We start from the raw sequence: 21,829 nt of genomic DNA on the forward strand, positions 1-21,829 counted from the left end.
ACAGAATCACAGAAGGGGTCAGATTGGAAGGGACCACAGTGGGCCATCTGGTCCAACCTCTTTGCTCAAGCAAGGCCTAAAACACCTTGTGCAAGATTGTGTCCAGACTTTTATTGAATATCTCCAGACAGGGAGAATCCATAACCTCTGGGAAACCTGTTCCAGGGCTCAGTCACCTGCGCAGTAAAGTTCTTCCTCATGTTCGAGTGGGACTTCTGTGCATCAGTTTCTGCCTCCTGTCCTACTCCTTGGCACCACCAAGCAGAGTCTGGCTCATCCCCTTGACACCCTTCCTTCAGATACTCATAGACATTGATGTGGACCCATCTCAGTCACCTCTTATCAAGGTGGAATGGACCCTGCCCCCTCAGTCTTCCCTCATAAGAGAGATGCTTCCATCTGTTAATCACTTTCACACTTTTCTGCTGGACCCACTCCAGGAGCTCCATGTCTCCTGTACTGAGCCCTTCAGAAGTGGTTGCTGTCTTCAATGATGTAACACTACATAGAGAAGACAAATTCTTCTAAGGTGCATTGTGAACAGATGAGAGACAAAGGTCACAAATTGAACCAATAGAAATTTTAATTGAATATCTAGAGTGAGAATGGTGAAGTATTGAAACAGAAACTCTGAGAGGCAGTGAATTGTCCATCCTTGAGAATTTCAAAACTCATCTCATCAGGAATTTTAACAGCCTTTGATGCTTGACTAGATGACCTTGAGTGGTCCTTTCCAGCTGAAATGATTCCATGAATCTTTGTTGCCTAAAACTGATCATATTACACTGTGCTTCAGTAATGCCCATAGTGGTAGAATCACAGAATAATAGAATAGTTAGTGTCGGAAGGGAATTCTGTAGATCATTTAGTGGATCTTGGCAGGGTCACTAGGACAGCAAGTTACACAGGAATCGGTCTGGGTGGGTTTTGAATGTCACCAGAGAGGGAGACTCCCTGGGCAATCTGTTCCAGTGCTCTGCCACCCTGAACAAAATGTTCTTCCTCATGTTGATGTGGAAGTTATTGTGCTTTATTTTAAGACCATTCTCCTGTCTTTGGGCAGTGAATGAAAAGAGTCTGGCATCATTTACTGGTGTCCTTTGCACCTTCCACATTTTCTTCATGGTCCCAGATCATAATGCTTCCGTGTAAACAAAGAATGGTAAGACACATCAGACCTATAGATTAACAATCTTCAATTTTTCTGATAATTTAATGTATTTTCTTTCATAATTGCCTTGATTGTTCTGCTTTTTTTAAAATCCTGCAGTTTATTCATATGAATGTGTTGATTGTTGGGCTACCATGTTCTGCCTTGATCTCTACCAGAACCATTAGAAGGATTGTTTTTTCCCACAGCTGGGACTTGCTTGCTTCTTGAGATAAATATGAATATCTTCTAAATCAATCCTTCTAATCATATCATTCTTCCTAACAAATGTCTGTTATGTCAGTTAAATCACAGCTTTTATCTTAAACTACTTCTTATACATCATCTTGATTGTTTCCCGATCTGTTTCCAGTGGTGCACAGAAATCACAAACATGTAACAGTGAGTTCATTCACTGAACTTTCTACCTTTATATGATGCTGCTATGAATAACGTTATCCTTCTTGCTTTTAAGGGACTTTATCCAGAATGTTGCAGCTTCTCCTTGCCAATCAGTCACAGCTGAAGAGATCTTTCTCTAAAGCTAATGAATGTCACGCAATGTGTGTAAACCCCTTTCATGTCATAGAAACCACCCTCCAACAATGACTTATGGACCATCTTCCCAAAGTCAAGGAAACTAAAGCCCTCCTGGTGAACCATCTGTGCAACCCTGCTTTCATCTGTAGGATGAATCTGTCCTGGTTTGATCCTTTGACCCTTGATAGAAGGATTAATGAAAATACTGTCTGAACCTCTGACTTCTTCACCCTTGCTCTGAGCCTCATTGTCACTTTTGATCCATTTAGAGGCATTCATAGCAGTATTGTTAGCATTCAGGTCTTTTGTTAAATCACATTCACTTCAATAGTGTATGCGATTGAATAACCATTTTGGAGAGTTTTTCTAAGAATTTGTCATTAGTCTCTATGCAATAATTACCTGTCTGTCCTGTCTGTGGGGACACTGCAAAATCTTTCTTTGCACACCAACACTATTATAAGGTAGCATTTTTTGGTCTGAATTAGTTCATGCTATGTTGATGCAAGAGTCCTTCATTAAAAAGCCAAGACTGACTGTTTTCTAGTATTTGATCCTCAGTAGTTCCTCATTGTCAGTGTGTGAGAACTGGCTTGTTCACACCATGAAATGTCAATATGTGACTGCTATGGATGAGTATCAGGGAGATTGCAAAATTTGAAAACTTCTTGATTTACTTTTGTGAAGATCAGGAATGAAGTCTAAACAGAGAAGTCATAAAGTCTCCCAAGGATAATATTTTACTTCATCTTAACATTTATATCCTTATTTTTTAATCAAATTCTTATCTATTTATGACTATAGCAAACAAATGTGGGAATGTTCATGTTGATGCCAAATTCTCTTCATATTTGGTTAAAATGTTGACTTCTGCACATCTTGTTCTTTCTGCTTGCTGGCAATCAAAATTTGACTGTTTCAGGAAAAGACACAGCTTGTTGCAATAATCTTTATGCTGTAGGGTGTTTGTTGCTGTGGCTTTCTAGCTAGTAATGTTTTTCAATATTTGCCTTTGGTATTAAATATACAGAAATAGAATGTATATTAATTTTTCTCCACTGGAAACAATGATGATATCAGGGAGTAAGGATGGAATACTCAATCAATGACAAAAGTTGAATTCCTTTAGGAGGACACCTGAACCAAAGGGAAGACATTTTACTTTAAGATTTAGTTTTCGGACACTTCATCAACATTTTCCAAATGATACAACTTATTTCAGAAGTTCCATTAATTTTTTTAAATACTACAAAAAAGTTTTTAATTAAAATAGTGTAATGTTTTACTCTTAAAGATAGGTTTAAATGTTAAACAAAATTACTAATTTAGTCTTGAGCCAGGTAAACTTTCATTCCTTCTTAATAAAATTAAGAATCAGATAATGTATTGTCCCAAAGGAAGCAAAAGAAAAGAAGATCCAAGTTATTCTAATTGAGATATTTCTTGTTCCTATGTCAAAGGAAATTAACTAAAGACTGTTTATAAGACATTAATTAGGAAGTTTTTTTTTTCCCAGTTTTGGCTGGGAACATGTTACTGCTAGGTTGGACTTAATGATCTTAGAGGTCTTTTCCAATCTTAATGTTTCTATGATAGGCTATTATGTTATATAAAGGAAGAAGAATTTTTGTTCTATTTTATGATGTCTATTGAAAAAGTAACCAATTGTGCTAGGTCTAGAAGATCCAGAAAGCAAGGAAGAAATAAAACTGAAAATTACTTTAATAGCTGAATAATTGTTCTCAAAGAGGGTTCATCTGCTGCTTCTGTAGGGCAGGAAGGAGGTTTGTCAGTGCAACTGGATTTGCAGGAGGGGACAGCCAAGAGATATCTCTGACAAAGAGCATTGCTTGCTTTGTTTCAGGTGATACTGAATAGCTGTGGAGCAGACTTGTGACACACTGCTGTAGAACAGACACCAGGAGGTACGCAACAAGCCATCAAATTGCCTTCCAGAACAAGATGGCAGCATCTGAATTTTCTATATAGATAGTGAAAGAAGGAACCAGCTTGCATTACTGGGGTGAAGAATTTAGTCTGATTTAAACTGATCAGGGTAGTAGAATGAGTAGAATGATTTAAACTGAATGAGGGTAGTAGACTTAGATTCAATGACAAAATTCTTTAATGTGGGGTGGTGATGCACTGGCATTGCCCAGAGAAGTTTTGGATTCCCCATCCCTGTAAGTGTTCAAGGCCAGGTGTGATGGGGTTTTGATTCTAGTCCAGTTTGGTTTTCCTGGTCTAGTGGTCTAGTGTCCCTACCCATGGTGAGAAGTGTGTGTGTGTAATTAGATGATCTCTGATGTTCTATGACTGACATTTAGGTTCTAGTGCTGTGAGGATGTAAGTTTCTCAAACAGGTCTAGAAGTTATTACTGACAGTTTGCTAATTTAAAAATAGCTACGTTCAACAGATGGAAACTGACTCATCAGCTTAGCAGAGTTTTAAAAGATGGTACATGTTTAAAGGCTAATGTATTTCTTCTGGGAAAAAAAAAAAAAAGATGACTAAATGCCAATGCTCATCTTTAAATAACATATCTGTGTGTCTTAAAGAAGAAAAATATGAGTGGCAACTTAATCCTGACATGAAAGTATCCTAGTACTCCAAACTACATATCTGGCATTAGCACAAGAAGCAGGACCATTTATTCTATAAAATAATAAGAGGTAAGTAGATGTATCATTTAGAGTTGATCATTAAATATTCAGCAACATGTAAAAATTATTTAAAATACACAGCAAGTAGGAGAGACAATTGTTAAAAAATTGACTGAAATGTCTTTTAAATTAAATAATTTGTGTTTAGAGATTGCAAGGATCAAAATGAAGCCTAAAAACTGTATTATTCATTATCACATAGAAATCACAGAATACCCAAGAATATTCCAAGTTATAAGAAACACACAAGGATCATGGAGTCCAACTCTCAGCCTTGCACATGGCTTCCTCAAGAATCACAGCTGGCAACTGTCAGTAATAAAGTAGAAGAAGTGCTCAATAAATGTTATGTCACAATCATATATTGTACATCTGATGGCAGGAGTGGACATGATAATCTAAGTAATTCTGAGGGATCTTAAGCAGTCAAACCATCAAGTCTAAAGCATTTGAAATGTTTTAAAGTATTTTAAACAAGACCGATGAAAAAAACCTAGCTGATGACCTCTGATCCTGTGGTTTTCCATATTTTTTGAAAGACAGGAAGTTCCACAGAACTTGAATAAATCTAATACTAAACCAATGTTTTTAATAGTGATTTTGATGCTGTGCATAATTCAAGGTTTATAAAATAAAATAATAGATTAGGACTTCAAGGAATGCAAGGTAAATTTGCCAATGACACTAAACTGGGAGGAGATGCTGGCTGCCTCAAAAACAGAAAGGCCCTGCAGAGAGATCTCAACAAATCAGAGAACTACAAGGGCAGTCACCAAGATATGAAGTTTAATGAAGGCAAGTATCAGAGTCTGCACCTGGGATTGGGCAACCCTGTTTGTGTGTACAAACAAGGGAAAAAAGTCTGGAGAGCACCACTGTAGAAAGGGCCCTGCGGGTCCTGCTCAGTGACAACTGGAACATGAGCCAGCAGTGCCCTGGCAGCCAGGAGGTTCCCCAGGAGGGTCCTGGGGGCATCAGGCACAGCATCACAGCCAGGCAAGGGAGGGGATTGTCCTGCTCTGCTCTGCTCTGGGGCAGCCTCACCTGGAGTGCTGGGGGCAGTTCTGGGCATCACAACACAAAAAAGACATTGAGCTGTTAGAGAGTGTCAAAGGAGACAATGAGGATGGTGAAGCCGTGTGAGGAATGGCTGAGGTCACTTGGTCTGTTCAGCCTGGAAAAGAGGAGACTGAGGGGAAACCTTCCTTCGTCATGAGGGCAAGCAGGAGGGGCAGATACAGATCTCTGTGGTGACCAGTGACAGGACTCAAGGAAAAGGGATGAAACTGACACAGGGCAGGTTTAGGTGGGATGTCAGTAAAAGTTTTTCACCCAGAGGATGTTTGGGCACTGGAACAGACTCCCCCAGGAAGTGGCTGCAGCACCAAGCCTGATGGAGCTCAAGAAGGCAATGCTCAGAGGCTTATGGTGTGATTTTTGGAATGTCCTCTGTGGGGCAGGGAGTTGATCTGTAATTCTCAATATGGGAAAGTCTGCCTTTCTGTAGACCTTCTCCCTGGTTCCCTCATCACTGCCTTGGCAGTGAAGTTTGAAGCATAGGTGCTCAGTATCTTTGCCTTATCGGCAACCTCTGTTTCAAGGGTTCCTATTGTATTCTCACTAAATCCACATTTTTTCTACTACTCGTTTTGTTACTGATGTATTTGAACAAGGCTTGCTTGCTGTGTATGATAGGTTTAACTCCAGATGGGCCTTGGTCTTCCTCATTGCATTTCTGCATACTCTGACAACCTCTCAATATTCATCTCTGCTTCCACCTTGTGTATCTTCTGTTTACATCTGTACTCTAACAGGAATTCCTTCTTCACCCAGGTCTCAGCCATTTTTGCTCAATTTCTTCCCTGGGGATGCACCATTCTTGAGCCTGGAGGAAGTGACCCCTGAGTATCAACCAGCTCTCTTGCTCTTTTAGTATAAGCCTTTTTCCGATTTTTCTTGCTGTCCAAAAACTTTCCATTTGCAAACACATCCACCTCTGTGGCCATCTGCTCTGTTTTCCTTCTTCCATTTTATTTCACCCTCCACACTCTTAGTTTCTGATTTCAGCAAACTGCAGGAGTTCATTGGGCTCAATGTTTACCCCATATTCAATGTTCCCAAGTACAAAAAGAGAGAAAGAATCTAGACAGTGGCATATTTCATGCTTCCTTTTCTTTTATTGCATGTATTTACAGACTTTTTCAAAAAAAGTCCATATCTTCTGGAAAATACATTTCTCCACATTTCTACATATAAGACTGTATTAAGCATATCTTTAATTTTTTTATTCCATGTTGATAAGCTCTCTCTTGTAATTGATATCACCTGCATATTACATTAAGTTACTTTCAAACAGACATGTTTATTTCATAGTTTTGCAAAGAGGTAAATTTTATTTATAAAATTAAATATCTTAAGATCCTTGCAGTGCAGAAATATCTCATATTTTTTCCCAATTGTATGTGAGATAATATCTTGCTGCGGACCATTATTGGCACTTAGGACTATCCGGTTGCAAATTTTTTTTTATGCTTTTTTTTTTACACTTTTTTTCTTATTATTTCTGTGGAGTTCTACGTGTCTTTTCCTTTTGTGTGTGAATTTCTTGGCTTCAAAATTATTTCAATGAGGTATCTTCCTGCATACCATCCTGAGGTACAGTTAGAAGCCAGTTTTTAAAAAGGCAAAACTTTGCAGACATACTGTTTTGTTTTCTTTGGAACAGTTTGCAAAAATGTCAGCAGATTTGTAGGAAACACAGCAGCATGAAGGAGTAAGGGGATAATTTTGATCATTGCCAAGAACTTGTGCAATGGTGCAGCTTTTGGAACCCCAGGAAAAAAAAATCCATCTGTTTATCTAATACAACTTTTAAAATTAATGTTACAAATCCTCTTCATATTGTTTGTGTTATTATTTGTCCTGTCTTGTCAAAATCATTCAACTTGCAGGAAAAGAATCAAGAATTTTTTCCCACAAGTAACTAGAAGACTTACTAGCAATTCAATACTTGTCTTAAAGAATCAAAAATTAAGTACTTAGAAGGGGGGCCAGGCAACCTGCTACAGAGCAGCTCTGATATAATATTCTACTTACTTCAAATTTATAAGCATTGTAAGGGTCATACTAATGTTTAATAAAGCACAGAAATTTATTGTTAAGTAAAGGAAATGTGGATTTCTTCAAGTATCTTCTTCTGTTCAATACACCCAAATTCTATCCAGGCTCAGCCATTATACAGAGTTCATGCATTTGTATGATGACGCTCCATAAATTGCTATTGCAGAGTGAAGTGACATACATAAATGTGGAAGGAAGAGTCTTTTGTAGATAAATACAATTGGGGAAAATGACGATCTATTTTCTTCATCTGAAAAGATAGGCAATAATAAAGAGATGGTCAGGCAGACCTGACCATGTAGGAGCAGAATTTTACAGACATACCTGATGTTTCAGAAGTTTGTAGGGGATGGGGCAAAAAATTGGTAACCTGGAGGAGTAGAATATTTTTGTGAAGTGAGTTCAGCTTAATATTATTTTTCAAGCATTAAAAAAAAAAAAATTACAAGGATTGCATACACCTACATGTGTATTCCAGCAACTGGCTGATCCTTTCCCTTCAGTTTTTGCCAGTTTGCAGCTACATGTTTTATTTTCCATGTGTTGATACAGATTTAAGAGGCAAGCCTTTCTTCTGACCCTTCCAATAAATGTTAATCTCTGTTGGGTATTTCCTAAGCCCCAGGCCCTGGGAAATGAGCCTCCTCAGACTGGGCAGTGTAGGAAGGGAAGATTGTCACAGTGGGGCCGCCATGTATGGCATCTCTGGGATTTAAGGGGAATGATAGAGAAATAGGTAGTGAGACTGGAGAGGTGTTGTCTCTGGAAAGCACGCTTTTGTATTAATTGACACCCATGGCCAAAGTATTCCTTTTACAGGCATGGTCTAGCCCTTAATCACTGCATGTTATAAGCCCAAATGGGACCATTTCCAGTGCTACACATTAAGAATATTTATTAGAAGACCCAATAAAGCTTTCCTCTGTAGCCAGGCTCTTATTATACGGTGTCATTACATAAACAAGATTTGGAAGACTGCTTCTACTTACAGACGTGTAGCAGAAGGCTTAATCTGAGAGGCCCAGTAGGATGTGATTTTAGGCTTTTTTTTCCATCAACATTACAACAGACTAAATATTGAGGATGATTTGGGGACTAGAGTGTTTCAGCCAAAAACACTTCTTGCAATAAATTATTTCCCTGTTTTCATTCCTTCACTTTAGAGACTTGGAAGGTTGGGAGTTTCTTTTTTTTTATTTTCTTTTTTTTTTTCAATAATGTTGTGGAGTCTGTACCAGCATCAGCTTCCCATATGTTAGAGGCATCTCAGGGCTTATTAGTCAGCCCAGGTCAACTGAGATTTGTTGTATTTGCTTTCATAAAAGCTGTGTGTACTATATACTTCTTGAACTGGAAATCACACAATGCTTCTTGCCTTCAATCACTCACAGATGTAGAATGGTCAGACCATTTCCCTTTAAATTGACCTGAGGGATTAGAGGAATTCAAAGGAATTTCCAGCTAACTAGTGCCTCTGATTTCCCTGACTTTATTTCTTGAGCCTTCAGGTCAGAATCTCTGGTAACTTAATCTGTCTCTGCCTCCCCCTGATTTGTTCACTTCCTTCCTTTTGTTTACCTCCAGAGCAGTAACTGAGTAGCCAGGCTCAACTCCTGTGTTTTTGTGCTTCCAGAATTTTAAACCAAACAGTGGTGTAAATCTGGTGAGAGGAGGGGGCTCTGTTAAGAGCACAGGAGTCTGAAATCCTCTTCATAGCAGTTTACACCTTCTAATCTGCAACCATCGATAGGCGTAGACATATATCAAAGAATTAAGCCAAAGAATTGCATGTGGAAACAAGCCTGTTGGCAGTTTAAATCTGGCATGCAAGGGTCCCAGCTTCCACTGAACGAAACTTACAGGGATTGAAGAAAGACTGAAAACTGAAAGTGCAACAGAGTATTGGGAACAAGTGAAGATCTCCCAGTGCTCATGAAAGCTGTGCTGAAGGGGAAGATCCAATAAGGTCTGACTCACAGCAGAAGATGAAAAATCCAAGGAGGGGAAGGGGGAAATTGGGAAGAGGAGAGCAAGGCCACAATCTGTTTTCAATCAGGGATTGCTAATGGCAGCTGTGCATCATTTGTTGGTTTTTGCTTCAGAAACTGGTCAGGAGTCTTTGTGTGGATTGTCTCAATTATCAGGGGACAGGAGGTTACTTAGAAGGTGGCCATCTGAAAAGTGGCTGATGGTTTTAAAAACACCTCTAACTCTTTTGTTCTTTGCCTGCTGCCATAACTTTGGTGTTTCTAGTTTTGACATCTGCTCTTCATCCAATTACTCATTTTGACTAAGTTCTTGTAGGGAATGAAAGGGGCTTCCATTCAAAGACTTTATGTGTCATTACATAGCTGACTGCCATCTTCCCTATAAATCAGTTTCTATTTAAAAAAAATAAATTAAAAACCAAACCCAGTAAAATTCCAATCAGATCAATGATAAAAAAATAAGAAAACCTAAAAGCTTTCTCATTCTTCCTTGAATTTTTTAGCATGAAAAGTATTCATAAAGAGTACTGATTCTGAAAAAGTAGTTATTTAAAAATCTCCCAATGCATCAATGTACTTGATGGTGCAAAAGTCTTCAAAATATGAACAAGAATTTTCCAAGGAAGACAGTAATTTTTCGCTTGTGTTTACAAAGTAAAGGAAAACTAAATCTCCTATGATTACTAAAACTGCCACCATCCTGTCCAGTGTTATGGTGATCCCCCAAAAACTAATTTAAATACATATTTTGTCTACTCATCCTGATTAAAATGAGGAAAACAAGTAAAATATGAAGGAAAAAAAATACAATATATGATTGTCCTAGAACAATGTTGGATTTTAAAATAGCTGCCACTTAAAAGTTTTCATTTATTTTATTTCTTCATTGTGATCAGACAGGCAAATTCTGTGAGGAAGGAACAAAGCTTGAGGTACCTCTGAATCCATCTAAAGTAGTCAGAAGTGTTTCCAGCAGTTTTATCAATATTTCTTTGGAATTGAAAGAGCCTGAGGAAACTCAGGAAAATGTTAAGTTTTAGAAATCTATGGGATCTAAGAACAGATATGGAGAGAAAAAGTAGATCATGAACTCAAAGAAAAAAAATATGTCAGTCTGGTTTTGAAATTCAGTCTTATCTTTGCTTGTTCAAGTTTTAAAGGAGGAAGGAAATGTTAATGAAGCTGCTGTATCCACAAAGCTTCCTTTTAATCCTGTCTCTCCTTTCTTGCACTGCTGTAGCGAGTGCTCTGTCCTGTCATTTATTGCTTTCCGGTGAAAAGTAATAAAGTGATTATATAAGGTAAATAAAACCTTAACTGTGTGAAATATTTTTCTTCATTTTCATACAAGCATCGCTCCATAAATTGTACAAGTAAATTGTCTCAGATGAAATTCAAAAATATAAATTAGCTTCAGAGCTATTGTGATTTTTTCCAGCAGCCTTTGGAAGTCTATAGTCTTTTGGCTTATCCAGGATGCACATCCTCCTGAATGAAAAATGTGGTCTGTGGTTCTTTTATATTAAACTTCTCCCATGTTATACTGGTGAATGAGACACACTTATTAGTTCCCCTCAGCAGAGAGGGATTGGCGGTATGGGATTCTTCCATACATCTCAGTTTGGGAAAGAGGTACTGGCAGTTTAATAGAAATGACCTCTATCAATAAGACTGTGAACAGAAGTGTGAAAGGGGCCCTAAAACAATGATTTCACTGAGGAAAAATGTGGGGGAATTTACTTGGCCCTTGGAAATCCAAGGCAGGCCAGCAGACTGTTACAGCCAAAGCAGGAAGCTGCACACCCCCAGTTCTGCCACACAAATGCATCAGGTGGGGATCTAAACAACAAGTGCTGTTTAGAGACAACAATCATGAGACATGTAGAGAGAGAACCATCATATAAATTGCAAAAATATTTATTTTGTAGTGTGCTATACTCTTTTGTTTTAAATTATACAATGGATGGTGATACATTTTTCCAAGACTTAGATTTCAGAGCAGGGAAGTTTTTTTCTGTTATTCAGTCTACATTTATTTTGGCGTCTTTCCACCTTCTGACTCCCAGTAATACCTTCATGGACTAAGAATCCTGCGCCGCTCCATGCTTCAGACCACCATCTACTTCCTGAACTTGCTGCCTTCTGTAGATGATGAAGAGGGGCTGGAAGGGTCACTTATAGTCAGTCCTTGACTTGAATAATTATGATGTCTCCCTGGTGCCTGCATCCTGCACTTAATCATAGCAGTATTTAGCTGATCTTGCTGCATTTTAAGTCTATGAAAATAATGAAATTGATTTCCACACATGAAAGCTCAAGACCTGTGTTTTTGATCATGCTGCTTAATCCTTCATTTATGGAAGTTGTCTGAACTTTCTCTGACATGTTAGCAACTTTCTGTTTTACCTGAGTTGCCAAGAAATTAATATTGATGTTTGAGTTCAGTCACACCACTACTATACAGAGAGCTGTCACTTCTTGTATATGAGAAATGATGACTTTTTCATATGGTTTCATAAAGTGTATTGATCTCTTTTGCCACCAATTTTCTGGTTACAAGTTCTTTGCTAATTTTGACTTTCCTACTAGTCTTCTTGAGCTTTTTTCCGTTCACTGTTTTGCAAATACCTCCTCCCTGGTGGGTATCTGTTTCAATTTATTTTCCCTCAAACACTTTAACTTGCCTTTTTCACAAGGCTCTCATTTTGTGACTTCCTGCCCATATTTCTGACCCTTCTAGGACACTCTGGTTTATGATCAAACAAACATGTTCATAGGCTCCATGAAAGAAGAGATTGTGTTTTATTTTTATTGAATCATAGTGAAAATTGCACCTTGAGGGAGGGCTTTATTATATTTAACTACTTAGCCAGGATTTATTAAAAATAAACAGCTTTGGAGTCAAGAACTTCCAGATGGGATCTCAATTTAAATTTTGCTTCAAAATATAAACAGACTTATGCATTATCTACTTATAACTCCTCTGATTAATGAATCTTAGATCAGTCTAGATTAGTTCCTCATTATTTTTGGTTCAGATATTTCAAAAGCCTTTGTATACCATGGATTTGAGCAGGTTGAATACAGTGACTGAAGAGGAGTTTCCCTTCTCAAGGCACTTTTATGTGGGAACAATAATTGAAAACACCACATAGGAAAGAATTTATCTGTACCTAGTCCTCTGTCATAATTAATGTCCTTCCAGCTTTTCTGGGGACTCTGCCTTTTTAGGAAGTTAGTTTGCTGTCCTGCAGTGCTAAATAGCTAATCTCTAGCTTGTCAATATTTGTGGGAGTTGAGGGACATCTGGAACTTTGCAGTGAAAGCATCTTTTGTTGGATCCTAACTCACAGATTATTTGTACAGTAAGAAAATATATTTTTCTCATATTTTTCCTATATTTTCCCATCTTTTTCTCCTGCTATTTTGAAGAGTTAAAAACCTCCAGTTAAAAATTCAGTGGTTTGATTTTATAGAATCTTTATAGGAAAAGAAAGCATTTTGCTACATAGTACTTGTAATGTTGCACTGAGCCAGGTTTTCATCTGTTGCATCACTGTAATGCTAAACAAATTGTACTGATCCTAGTGCAACGACATGGGATTTTTTGCTGGATTCACACTGGACTTATAGAGATCAGACTCTAAATTTCTATTTTTGGAATGGACTTTAGGGAAAGTATTGGCACTATTTGAAGGATTTCTGCAACACACATGGACTGTGTGTATATGACATTCTTTTCTTTACATGTGCATATTACAACCTTTTACAGACAATAGTAGGGAAAAATGACCTTGACAGAAGTGACTTACAGGAAAAATACTTATTTTTTAATTTCTTTATTTTTAATTTCTTTTTTTTTTCCACTAACACTACAGTGTTGGTAAAGTTTAAATAAGCATACTGCATGGCTATAGAAGAAATTGTCACAACAGTATTACACCAAAAACTGGGGCTCAGGCAAGCAAAAATCAAAGCCTGTGTCAAGTACATCAAGATCACTATCAGACTTTGGCTGCTAAAAAGAGCTTACTCCTGATAAAGGGGGGAAAGGCAGGAGGAAGCAAGATTTTACACTCATAACTCACATTTCATATCACATAACAGCTTTGTCTCATCCTTTTAATCTGTTATTTACTGAAGAATGAAAGAAAGGAATGAGAAATCCACAGAAGGAGATGTGCAGTGCCTGCACAGAGAATCTCTCTGTGCTGGCAGCTTGCTGTAATGCCATTTAGACATCACCACTACCAGCCAAAGAAGAAAGAACACGGCTGTGTGCTGTGTGTGCTTTCTCCTTACCCCCTGCACACTTGTGCTCATTACAGCTCTTTCTTTAAACTGCTGGCTAGACAGCTGGCCATGCCTCAGAGGAGCATGGGGTAAGGGAGCATATAAATTACTGTTGCATTTTATGGCCAAGATAAATGCAAACTGCAGGGTTATAGCTTGAACTGATACACAAAAGGAGAACCTTCCAGGCTTCTGAAAAACAAAGGGAAGGAAAAGGAAAGAAAAAAAGGGAAAAAAAATGTATTTCAGCTAATCTAGCAGTGGTGGGGGGGTGGGGAAGAGAAAAGACACATAAAAGATAAATCTTCTCTAGGTCTATAGATAAAAGCTAGGTTAATACTTCTGTGTTTGTAACTGTAAATTTGTAATTTCAAATTAGTATCTTTTAAGAAGCTTTAGGCCTCTTTGTATTATGTCATCACTGTATATTTTCAAAGATGGCAAAGAATGTGGGGTGATAATTTTCATACTGTGCATTTTATTAAACGAGGCTTAACATATATGTACTTTCAGGTAGGTAAGTGCTTGGATAACCTTCCCAGATGACCAGTAAGCAGGTTGGTCTACTTGGATCTGTCTGTGGTGGTTCCATGCCTCCCACATGTGATAAGGTATAGTCTGTTATTTTGAAAAAAGATTCAAGATATATTTGAGTGTGAAAGAGTTATTAAGAAATAAAATACAATTTCATCCATGCTAATTTCTGATTGGCTTTACACAGGAAAGAATAAATAGTGGTTTCTAATTTCACAGGATCACAAAATGAGTCAGGTAGGACAGGACCACAGTGGGTCATCTGGTCCAACTTCCCTGTTCAAGCAGGGTCAACCCAGGGCATCTGACATGGGATTGCATCCAAACAAGTATGGAATATCTCCAGTGAGGGAGAATCCATACATTCTCTGGTCAGTATGTGGTCACTTGCACAGTAAAATATTCTTCCTCATGTTCAAGTGGATTTTCCTTGTGCATCAGTTTCTGCCTCTTGTCCTACTGCTGGGCACCACTGATCAGAGACTGGCTTCATCTTATTGACACCCTTCCTTCAGATACTCATAAACATTGATGAAGTTCCCTCTCAGTTGTCTTTTCTTGAGGCTGAACAGGCCCAGCTCCCTCAGCCTTTCCATTAATTAAAGACATAGTCCAGTCTCTTAATCATCTTGATGTTCATACCTCAACTCACTCCAGGAACTCTGTGTCCCTCATGAACTGAGAAGTCCTTCACTGGACATGGCATGCCAGGTAAGGTTTCACTGGGGGCTAAGCAGAGAGGCAGGATCTCCTTTGACCTTCTGGAAATCTTCTTCCTAATTGCACTCCAGGTTATCACTGGCCTTGGCCACCAGGGCACAGCTGGCTCATGGAGAGCTTGTTGTTCACCAGGACCCCCAGGTCCTTCTCCACAGAGCTGCTTCCCAGCAGGTCACCCCCAGGCTGTGCTGGCGCGTGGGGTTGTTCCTCCCCAGCTGCAGGACCCTGCCTTTGCCTTGGCTGAATTTCAGCCCATCTCTCCAGGCTGCTGAGGTCCTTCTGAAGGGCTGCACTCTGCCCTCTGGGCTCCCAGCTTTGTGTTGTCAGTGAAATTGCTGAGGAGGCCTCTGCCCTTCATCCAAGTCATTGATGGATAAATTAAACAAGACTGGGCCCAGTACCGAACCTTGGGAGATGCCACCACTGACAGGCCTCCAACCAGAGCCTGTGCCACTGGTTGTGACTCTGGGATCTGCTGTTCAGCCAGTTCTCAATCCACCTCCCTGTCCATTCATCCACTCTCTCTGAGCCCCTGAGCTTGCCTGTGAGGACCTTGTTAGAGACAGTGTCAAAAGCCTTGGAGTTGAGGCAGACAAGATCTGCTGCTCTCCCCTTGTCCATCCATGTAGTTGTTTCATCCTGGAAGGCAATCAGGTTGGTCAAGCATGATTTTCCTTTAATGAATCCATGCTGACTACTCCTGGTCAGATTGTCCCCTCTGTGATAGAAGTGGCCTCCAGAATGAGGTGCTCCATCACCTTTCCAGAGACTGAGGTGAGGCTGACTGGCTGATAGTGCCCTGCATCCTCCTTCTTACTTTACTTGAAAACTGGGGTGACGTTTACTTTCTTCAGTCCTCAGGCACTAGTCCTGATCTCCATGACCTTTCAAAGTTAAGGAAACATAGCTATGATGTCCATCAGCTGTTTCAGCACTCCTGTGTGCATCCTGCACATAGGACTTGTAGATGGCAAGTTTCCTTAAGTGTTCTCCAACCCAACTCTTCTTGACCAAGGAAAATTCTTCCAGCATTCCTTCACCCTGATCTCCAGGGTCAGAGATCATTGCAGGCTGGTCTTGCCAGTGAAGACCAAAACAAAGGTATCATTCAGTAACTCTGCCTTCTCTGTGTCCTCTGTTATGAGGGTCTCCTTTTCATTTAGTAATGGGCCCACATTATCCTTAGTTTTCCTTTGGTTATTGATGTATTTGAAGACACTTGTATTGTTGTCCTTGACATCCTTGTCCAGATTTAATTCCAGATGGGCCTTCAACTTCCTCATCTCATTTATATTTACTCTGGCTGTCTCTCTCCAAGTAGCCTGACACTGCTTCCATCTCCTATGTATTTTCTACTCAAACCTGAGTTACAACAGGAGTTCTTGATCCATCCATGTGGATGAATCTTGCCTATTTTTTCCAATTTCTTACTCCCTGGGATGCATTGTTCTTGAGCCTGGAGGATGTGATCCTTGAATATTGACCAATGCTCTTGGAACCCCCCTCCCTGCAGGGCCTGTCCACTTATGGTTCTTCCAAGAAGATCCCTGAAGAGACTAAAGTCAGCTGTTTAGCCTCAAACAATCCACAATCTCATGGTCTCTACAGTGAGGCTGCCCCCAACCACCACATCTACAGCAAGGCTTTCCCTCTTTCTCTGTATAAGTTCCTTGTGGGATCTTCCACTGCCTGTGTCAGGAGTCTGTCAGTGCTTTCCAGGAAACTCCTGGACTGTTTGTGATTCACACTGTTTCTTCTCCAGCAGGTGTTAGGGTAGTTACAGTCCCTCACAATAACTGGTATTTGAGATAATTTATTTAATTTTGCATCCAGTACTGGATAGGTTATTTGGAGAACACAGGATTTGTTTGAATGCCAGCATGGATTTATGCTCCAGCCAGTTATATCTGGTGCCAAATATTTAGATAGTTGTATATAAAAACTCCAGTCCCTTACCTCACACCACTGTAAGTAATCCCTGGGAGTGCCACATAGTTTGTGCAAAAAAGAGAAGCTGAAATGTATACAGCTTAGCCTCTTCCCTCAGGAAGTTGTGCTCCACTGCCAGAAGACCAACAAAGTAAGTACTGGGCGGACTTGTTTTCAAAAACCTATGGAGTGGAGCACAGTGTATGGTATGTAATACTGCTCTGCTGCAAGAAAACATAAAACGTAAAGCTTTATCTTTCAGCCAGAAACCCTGGGACCTGTGGGGTACCACAGTCTAAATCAAGAATCAAAACACTTCCCCAGGAAAACTGCAAATTGAAAATAAGTCCTTGTGCTGTTCTGGCAAATACAGGAGGATGACTTTCTCAAAACAACTTTGTGACTTTTCTAGGTGAAAAAAATTATACTAGATAATACCATTTGATGTGCTTTTGTGGAGGTCTGACAGGTCAGAAAGAAAGCTTTTAGAAAGAGTAATTATTTGTTTGCTGTATGCTAATAGTATGATGATGGTCACTTAAATGTGATTATAATGTGTAAATAAAATGTCAGAAAATGAGGCAAAATATTCTACACAATTTACTATAATACAAATTCTACAAAGACAAGCCATGACAATCAACACTATGCATTTCAACAAGCATGGCATTCTCTATAACAAATTAGTGACTGAGTTTAAGAGAATCTTCTGATTTCAGTTTCAATGCCGTAGCACTATGTCATGGTTACCAGAGAAAGAGTGCCAAAGATGTAACCAAACTGTGTATTCTGCACCCATCCACATTCTTCCTGGCAAACTGTTGATGGTGGGTCGTTTGCAGCAGCTGTCCAGTGCATACCCCACCCCTCAGGCTAAGAGCTGGGTGTTAAATGAGACAAGGGGAAAGAGACAACCCTGTGAGGCAGGGTAATGTTTCTTTTCCTTCACACGGATGACTCAGCCCTGATAGCTCCCTCTGGGGAAGCAGTAGCACAGTCCCACCCATCCTGAGGGGCCACAATGACACAGTGGCACCAGCAGAATAGACATCTCCAATGACCATCAATGACTCCAAAAACCAGCTTATGACTCACTAGACTACATCATCCCATTGGGAAACTCTGTGCTTCGAGGGAGGTACTGAACATTCCTGCCTGGATTTTGTGGGTGTATAATCCTGGGGTTTGGGAACTTGGACACTACCACCACTGGACATCCAGAGGAGGACCTGAAAACTCCCACAGGACTACTACTTTTGAAAATAATGTGAACATCACTTCAGCAGCACTGCAACTATTGTTTAATTGGACTGTCACCACCACCCTGACTAACTGGGACCAGGTTGTACTCTGATTTTGTGGGTTTAAATAAGTTTTTCATTGAATCATTGCATTTATTGTAATCTTTAACATGTAACTGTGACTTAAAGTCTCTCACAAGGTATTTGTGTGGGAATTAATTTCTCCCACTAGTTTACTTTCAAACCAACGGACGCTAGAACTTCACATAAGTTCAAATGAGGTTCAAATGCTGAAATATACTTCTTACTACAACCTACCCAAAAGAAACATTAAAAACATTGAGACTGACCTGTGGACACCCATTTTTACTGAGCTAGGTGTTGGAAACTTCTGGCCACACAACCTGGTCTTCTGTAGATGAAATGCAGATCGTGTTTTCAAAACCCTCCAGTTTTCTGATGTTTTGGTCATGCTAGTTCCATTCAGGTCCTGGACCTATTTTCTGGTACTGAAAAATGCTGAATTTTAGTAATATATAAGGAAGATGATAAAAAAATTGCATTCAAAGGATGTTCAAAACAATTCTGACTTGAAATTCACTGGAACCTTCCTGAAAGGCTCTGGGTCATCTGAGGTCATCTGCTGTGTGTGCTCCTTCCACCAGCTTCAGCAGCATTGGAAAGGCTGGCATACACTGCCCCATTGCCTTGCAGTCAGGAGGCTGTGTCACTGGCTACGGGGACCAGTGTCCCTGCACTAGAATGTCTATCATGCTTGAGGTGCTGAACTTCTGTAAGCAGAGTGGGGAAAAAAAAATCAGAGCTGCCAGAAAGTCCTCTTTTGAATCAGAGGAAATGTATATTTTACAGAGAACTTTTCCATTCCCTTCTTAACAGAAACATAAAACCTAGATACAAACCCTATTTTTTTGTGAAGGGTGGATTGAACCCAAATGCAGATTACCTGTCACCTTCATAATTATTACATTCTATAGGAACAGCTTTAATGTCCAGAGATTTCTCGGAGTCTGGCAATAGGACCTTTACAATATCCTAAACCGGGCACTGATATATACAGTGTTACAAGTGTATAAAAGTGGATAAAAGCTATCTAAGTACCAAAATCTGTTCTCAGCCCACAATAATACAGTATCCATGCTTCCTTTCTGCTGTCTGTCATGAATAATGATCGCTGACAAATACAGATAAAAGGCTTCACAACACTGCAAACAAGCAGATAGTTCCTTTGTGGGTTTTTTTATCTGGAAGACAATTAAGTAATTAGACTTCTGTGGCCATGAGTTCTTCCAGTCATTAAGTGGCAGCTATGAAAAATGCTTTGCATTAAAAAAAGAAAAATACGTAGATTTTACATAACTCCTGGGTTCTCCTATTAGATTATTTTCATTATAAAGAAGCAGTAATTCTTACTTCAAATTTACTGTAAGTTCTATATGTGAAACAATTATTGAATAGATTAAAATTTAGAGGCTCTATATTTAAGTATTTCAAAACTAATGTTGATAAGGTCCTAATACTAACTCTGCTTTGGAGATAGGCTTCCAATGACCTAATGAGGCTTCTGATCAATAAACAAAAAAATACAAATTTCTGTTAAATTTTACATTATTAAATTTAACATCAGGAAATGCTACATACTAATACAGTGAATTATTTTTGCAGAAAAAATATAGAATAGTTCTTCAAAGGAAATTTGAATGTATGTCATGATTTGTTCTGCTAAAGATTAGATTCATTCAAGGCAGCTTTTTACAGTTAGATTATTTCAACATCTAAACCAAGACAGTAGCTTTTTGAAGACAATACTGTAATCTAAAGGATGTAGTAACAGGTAGCCTTGTGATTGAGAGACAGAGTATTGCCTTAAAAAACAAACCCTCTAATATTTATTTAATTAATTTTGAAGCCAGAAATTTTCTGGAGTGTCTGTCACATGGTAATGTGTTTTCAAGACAGGTTGGCTTTACAAAGACTCTGCAGAGTCATGGAGTTATTCTCTTGAGAAAACATTTGCTTCCTATGACACTAAGTAGGGCATCAAATGATATCAGAGGTCAGATATGATTCCAACTTCGCTGCTAAATATTAATTCTCATCAGTGCTTCATAAAATATTTTTACAGTTGCTCTCTTTTCCACAATTAATCTCCATTATCCACAATAATCTCCACTATTCCACAATTGTATCCTATTACTCTTTGTTTTTTCCCACTTATGGTCTTTAGGTTGTGTTGTGTCATACGTGTTTCCCAGTTGAATGTCATCATCTTTACTCACTTGACTTTCATAATTGTATAAGACTGTCTATAATTATGGCCTTTGGTTTAAATTTATTTTTCTTTTTGGAGTTTAAGTTACTGAGATAAAGTCTAGAGGATGACCAAGGAAGGGTTGGTATTATAAAGTGTAGACCAGTTGAAAATCAAAACATTGCTCTTAGTTTTGGATTCCAATCTTCCTGCATCTATATTAAATTTATTTTGAGATTATTTCTTATGACCTTACATATTCCATCATCTCATCTTTATTTTGTGTATGTATACATTATTTTATTTGTTTTGACAGTAATGCAGTTTTGGCAACAAATTTTAATAACATTTGCAGTTTATCCTTTTTATGAAGGAAAGTAAGAGAACTTTAATAAGAAGTGAGGTTATCCAAAGGCTAGCATCATTAAACTAAATAGACACTGTTTTCTATTTTAATGTATTAACTTTAATCTATTTCATAGGATATGGATATGCAGCTCACCTGAGCTTCCAGTGTAAAGCTCCATTTTTCCCATCTGTCGCACCCTGTGAGACAGCATAAGTATTTTTTGTTATGTGTGTGAAGATATGCAAATTTTGCAGGTGCTGAAGAGTACTTCCCCTCTCATAAATGGTAATGATGGAGAAAAGAATGGTCTCAATGAAAAAAGGCACCTGTACAATAATGTGTGTTATTTTTCAAATAGAGACACAGTCCTTCAAAATAAAAAAGTGTGTGGTCTCTGAAATCCATCCTAGATGAAACTGCATAGCTGTAGCTGAAGTATGTGAATCAATTCCTTGCTGTCTTTTCTTTGAAGAAAAAATAGCAAGTACACAGAATGGGAGTCAAATTGCTGGAAGCATGGAGATAGATCAATTATTCACCATTTATTATAAAATAGAATAGTTCAACAATTCATAAATAAAAGCTAAGATAAATACCTAAACCATGTTTATTACATGGGTTTATTCTGTCTTTATTACTTTTTACTTTTAGCTAAGACTTTTAAAAGAATGAGGATATTTTTATGTGAAAAATTTACTGGGGAAAAAATTTCCATTACCTTTTTGGTTATTTCATGTACCTGAGATTTCATTCTTCCATAAAATTCCTCTGGAATAACAGAAATTTTTCACATTGAATCACACAAATATTTTCCAGCCACTTCTGTGTGAAATGTCATGCTCTGTAGTTCTGATGAGACACTTAAGAGGAATTGTGGCCACATTTTAAATCTCTGTCTTGAAGGAAGATAACAGTAAAAATGAAGAAATGATTGTTATCTAGACCAGCTGGCTGTAGCAGTGCTCTTATGTATTTCTAATTTGCTGCAGGACTGAAAAAATAAAAATCACTGTTTCTTAAAGAAAGGAAATA

This window comes from Molothrus aeneus, chromosome Z, assembly GCF_037042795.1.
Source record: "Molothrus aeneus isolate 106 chromosome Z, BPBGC_Maene_1.0, whole genome shotgun sequence".
NCBI lineage: Eukaryota > Metazoa > Chordata > Aves > Passeriformes > Icteridae > Molothrus > Molothrus aeneus.